Raw genomic sequence first — 6,295 nt, forward strand, 5'->3', positions numbered from 1 at the left:
GAAACGTTCTGTCGCGACAACAAGAGTTCTGAAGTCGGAACAACAGCTTTATATCCTGGCAGCAACTCCGAGGTTACAACACCAATTCTGACGTCGCAGCAGAAACATTCGGTCGCGACGGCCAAGAGTTCTGAAGTCGCAACAGAAGCGCTTTCCGTCACGGCCCTTTAAAATTGTATGTTAGTTTCGCGTCGGTGTTGTACACTGTACTTTTCTTTTGCACGGTATTCAATCGCGCTTCTCTGAAGCCGGCAATGCTGATGGCACCGACACCGGTATTAAAGTCGACGTGGCGAATAGTTATAATTGTACCGTGACGACGCGGCAGCAGCAACGCCCTACCGGCCTCCTCAAAATCGGCCGCTGATCAAAATCATACCATCTGCGGGAATGGCTGCGTATCCGTTTTGTTTTCTTGTTTTGGGTAAGATGTGGCACACAGGCCTGTGGACTTACATGTGCTCTTACACTGACACATTAGTTAATTTCCCAGGAATATTTCACAAGCTTATGCGAAGCGCAAAACAAGATTTGGGTTGTTCCACAAAGTTGCGTGAAAAGCTGTCTCGCTCGGGTTTCATTAATCTGGTACACTGCTGCCGCGAGAAGCCAGTATGCTGTCAGAAAGAACTCTCATCCACGAATGTTTATGTAGCTATTTTGCATTGAACACACGAATTATATGCGCGCTCAAAAGTGTAAAGAACGAGAGACAACTGTCGAAAGTAGCAGTAATAACCCTAAAAGTCAACGTTGTCTATTTCTGAATTTCTTATTTAATATGGATATCGTACATCAGTATCGATGTTCAAGCACTCCACGATGTACCTGTCGATGGTACGAACACTCTTGCTCTCCTAGAGATGCGGCAATTGATGGTGGAGTGATAGCGGATCTTGGCTCCTAAAGGGCCCCTGAAACGGTTCGGACAAATTTTGTTGGCGCGTAGGGTACAGCTTAAGTAGAACATTCGCACCACAATTTAAGTGAAGCGTTACGTATGAATGGAGCTGCAAGCGATTAGAAGTTACCCTCCTCCCTAGCTATGCTTTTCCTCCTCAACTCGCTCGCCGAGCGAGCGGCGCTAAGCTCCGCCTTCACTGGTTCAGCGTCACGATGCGACGTCACATCGCTCATTTCCGGTTGTTTAGGGGCACGCCCCCTCCCGCGCGAGACCTCTCCGCTAGCCGCTTGGCCGTCGACCGAGAGCTATCGAAGCAGCGTGCGTTGCGCGCATTCTGTCGTAGCGCCGAACGTGTCTGGTACTCCGCTAAAAACAGGCAAGCTGGTCATTTCGGCAAATGACTGGAGGCATAAACTCAAGCTGATGAAGGAACCTTAGCGTAGACGTACGTGAGCAGCCTGATCGGTCTGCACGGTCCAGACACTTGCTGGCGCAGCGCTTAACTAGTCAAACAAAGCGCTAATATAGCTCTAACCAAGTATAAAGCATTTTAAACATTTATAAATCAACGCGTTGATGATTACACTCCTGCGAAAAATACACACCAGCAGCAAAGAATACACTTCGTTGCTGCTACTGTGTATGGTTGAGCTCTGTGCCACCAGGTGGCTGCACCGTGCAGACCGTTCACATTTGCCCTTCTGCTCATCTCGTGGCTCATCCCGGCACAGTCAAGCGGCCAGACCCTGTCCCCTTGCGCTTGCGTTTGCCCTAATACTGGACTCGCGGTTTGCAGGTCGCTAGGTTTGCAGTCCACAAGGCAACGAAGTCGAATCATAGTGCTCGCGAAAAGACTGAGACGGACTCTGACCGCGGAGCTCTCGTCAAAATGGAGTACGTTGGAACACAAGCAGACGACACTTGCTGTGTGCCGGAAGTGCTCAAGTGTACTAAAAAACTATTCTTGTGTATTCTCTTTAAGGTATTTTCTTTTTACAAAAACAAAGTAACTAACATTCCAACTATTACGAGCATCATTTGTTCACCATAAAGTTGGAAAAATTATCGACCACGCACCCTGGTCAGCCAATCAGATAGCTCGCCCATGTGACGTAATATAGGTTATTTGCATCATATGGGTAGGGGCGGCTTAAAATTCCGCCGAGCAGTGCGCTGCGATCGGCAGCGATGGGTATTTTTAAAACCTTATAATAAATTACACGCTTTACGCAGAGCACTTAGATGCATCAATTAATGATCAGAAGAACCTACTCTAACGACTCAGTACGTTTGTAGAAAATCGCCAAAATCGTTTCAGGGTCCCTTTAAAATGCAAATGTAAACATCAGCGCATCAGCACGTCGTACTATTGACATGGCCAAAATGTACACTGGAAAACCATGTCACGGGTGGTGCAGTGTCAGGTGGTGCCATAGAGCGAGCAGTAGAAATACGTTTTAAAGAGCGCCAAGAGGAAAATAACCTTTAAAAAATGCTTCAGGAATTTGTGGATGCCGAAACTGCAGCGCCAGGCACCTTTATGGAAGAAATAAGGGAAACAAAGAATAAAATTGAGGCTATCGACACGGAAAAATACCGTGGCGCACTTATTCGCGCACGAATGGGAAAGATCTTGGCTGATGAAATGCCAACAAAGCGTGCATTGGGAACTGAGAAAAAGTATGCGAGGAGAAACGAAATAGTTGAGATTGAATACAAAGGGAAAATATCTAGAGATGCCGAAGAAATTAATTATGCGTTTACGGAATATTACAGGGAGCTCTTCAAGTGTAGAATACCGAGCAAGGCTGGGTATGAAAGCCATTTTCTAACCACTCTACCTAGGTTAGACGCCGAAGAAACAGATAGATTATCCGAAGATATCACAGCAAAGGAGATCGTAACGGCCATTGAAGACCTTAACCCTGGAAAATCGCCAGGACCTGATGGCCTAACAGCAGTTTTTTACAAAGCCTTTTGCTCGAAGATAGCCATCTTATTAGAGCGTGTTTTTATGGAGGCGTATCAAAAAGGTCGTTTGCCACCGTCCTTTAAAAGGGCGTATACAGTCTTGATACCAAAAAGCGATGACGCAAATAAACTTAACAAAGTAACAGGCTACAGGCCAATTACGCTGACAAACGTAGATTACAAAGTTTTAATGAAGATATTTGCGCGGAGACTACAAGGGGTTATTGGTGCTTTAGTAGGACCGCATCAGACCTGCGGGATAAGAGGGAGGTCTATATTTACTAATATCCATGTGGCTCGCAGCATTCTTGAAGCTTGTGATGCAGATTTTAGGAAAGTCGCTATGTTACAAATTGATCTAGAAAAGGCGTTTGACAGAGTATGTCACAATCTCCTGTTTACAATTCTTGGCTATGTCGGTGTTGGATCACGGATAACAGAGGGAGTTAAAATGGCATACAGTAATTGTACAACTAACCTCATTGTCAACCATAAGCTAACTGAAAGGATTGAAGTGCGTTCCTCTGTTCGTCAGGGGTGTCCCCTGTCACCTCTTTTGTTCGCAATATATCTAGAGGCTCTCTGTAAAAGAATTATTGATAGTCCGGATGTGCGAGGATTCAGCCTAGAAGGATGTGAGGTACGTTTATTAGCTTACGCTGATGATGTTGTTGTTTTCTGTGACGATAAGGAGAGTGTTCGAGCAACCATGACAATTATGCGCGAGTTTTGTGACATGACGGACAGCAATATAAACCTGAATAAGTGTGTCGGCTTGTGGCACGGCCGGTGGCAAACAACGCCGCGTGTTTTTGAAGGTATGCAGTGGAAGCTCACGCCTGGGATTTATCTTGGTGTACCATTAGGCACACATCGAGACACTAAAGACTTATGGAATGGCAAAGTGCAGGAACTAAAAGCTCAAACTGATAAGTGGGCTGGACGTGACCTCTCTATATTTGCACGTGCGGCTATCTGCAGAATCTTCTTGGTGAGCAAGCTGTGGTATCTCATGCAAGTCCTGAGTTGTTCCCGATTCAACCTCAAGAAATTCCATAGAGTATTTGCTGTTTTTGTGTGGCAGTCTGAATATGAAAGAACAAGCAGGAACAACTTGTTTCGCAAGTTGGGTCAGGGGGGCTTGTCATTACCAAATTTATACTTAAAGCGACTGATTTCTAGATTTTTGTTCTTACGAGACACGACAAATCCTTTCTTACGAACAGTTATCCAAGTCCGATTGAGCAATGCCTTACCTAACTTTGTTGTCTCGATGAGGGAGGGTGGGTGTTACGCAACGAGTAAATTTTTACGTGAGGGGGTCGTAGCATTTAGATTTTTACACCACCACTTTTCCATAGAATATTTGGCTGTAATCAGTCGTAAGCGGATAAGCTCGGATTTAATAGATATTATGTTCCCAGAACCATTATATCGATTAATGTACCGCGAAGGCCAAGGGAAAGATGTCCTAAAACGTGTGAAGCGAATGTTTGTACCAGGGGGAGTGAAAACATTCTTTTTTAAACTACATACTAATACCATGCCTGTTAAAACATGGCTAAAAGAAAGAGGGGACTATTTACCATGGGGGACTAACTGTTTGATTTGCAAGAAACCAGAAACTATAGAACACGTTTTTCTGGACTGTTGGAGTGCGGTCTTCTTTTGGGATATTATGCAAAGAACTATTAAAAAAGAATTGCCGTTAACAGCTCATGGTATCCGTTACCTATCCACAGAGCAAGACAGTATACCTTATGACATGTTCTTTCTTCTCGGCCTTCACAGTATCTGGAGAAACCGCATGGCTGTAAGGAATTGCGATATAAATGTGAGAACAGTAAACTCATATTTTGCTGAGAATATCAGTAAACTGCGGGAAGTTTTTCAGAAGTTAGCGTATGACGATGATCTGTTGTCATTGATGATGCCCTTGCCAAAATGAAAGTTTTGTAATCTAAACCGCAAGCTTCAAGCGCAGCGGTGGGAAAGTGAATATTGTCAAATGGTGGGAGCAGTATGTATTGATGTATTTGTTGATTGTCTGGAAATAAAGAAAAAAAAGTCAGGGGTGGTGCAGTGGTAAGATGCCGGGCTCGGAATCGTGAGGTCGCGAGTTCGAATCCTCAGAGGGGACGTTTTTTTTTTTTAATTTTTTTTACTTTTATATTTTTCTTTTTTGTATTAACAAATTCACATAGCCTTAAGGAGGTCTCTGTCAATTTTTAATTAAATATTGATCAAGAACTACAGAACTTTCTACTACAGGCAACATAACTACAGGCAACATAACTGCAGGCAACAGGACTACAGACAACAGGACTACAGACAACAGAACTACAGAAACAACGTCCCAAAATACGACAGACTGTGAAAATTTCCTGTTGTGTTTTTCAACTGGGCGTCGATCTTCCACAGGAACTCAAAAACACCGTACGCTGCTTGTCAACCGCGATGCTGTTGGCGATGAAGTGCTGCTCCAGCACTTCCACGTACTCCTCCGATTCGTGTCCTTCCCCTGTAAATGGCTTCAACGTCGCCATCGCGACTGGTCGCCTCTCACCGCCCGGCTCCAATCTTTATTATTCCTCGTCGCCAGTTGTAGTAACGTGAATAATAGCGTTTATTGACTAAACGTAGACAGCCAACATGGCGGCTTGCTCTTGTGCCTCCTCGGCCGAGTCGCTGCTGCGTTCGGTGCGCCCATTGGGAATACATCTGGCGTATCAGTGGTGGCGCAAGCAAGCCTGTGGCATGTGGCGTGTTTCGCGTCCCAGCCTCGGGGTGGTGCCACCATCGAAACGACGACAGCGCACCGCCGGCAGCGTTAATCGATACGCCAGCTAAGCCTTTATTATGTAAACTTTATTTGCAACTCATCAAACCAGCACGTACAAAAAAATATTTCTATCTGAAATTATAAACCTTTCGAAGCAAATTTAGCTTAAATGTTGAAAAAATCTTATAACGTGGCTTTTCAAATGGTTAACTGCGAGAGAGCAGGCATTCTGGACCAGAAGTCGAACAGTCGCGACAGAATTCGCCCTTGTGAAAGCTACGTGTTTTTGCTCAAACAGGAAGCACCGGCTCAAATCAAGTTGCAGTTTGAATATTCTGAACGAAGTGCCGTGACATCTTCACCAACAAAAGTGGAGGAACTTTAGCAACATACCAGCGTGCTGCGGCATTATGTGGTCGGATGTGTTTCTTCATTCAACGGCGGCAGCCTGTGTTCACCGGGAATGTGTGGCGAGACTGTACGTAGTATCTTTTTGCATATAAACAACTTTGCATGTTACGCACCAGTATATCTTTGAAACGCTATTCATGTGCTTTTTCATCATTATCAGCCTGGTTACGCCCACTGCAGGGCAAAGGCCTCTCCCATACTTTTCCAACAACCCCGGTCATGCACTA

The sequence above is a fragment of the Dermacentor albipictus genome, chromosome 6 (assembly GCF_038994185.2).
Source record: "Dermacentor albipictus isolate Rhodes 1998 colony chromosome 6, USDA_Dalb.pri_finalv2, whole genome shotgun sequence".
Lineage (NCBI taxonomy): Eukaryota > Metazoa > Arthropoda > Arachnida > Ixodida > Ixodidae > Dermacentor > Dermacentor albipictus.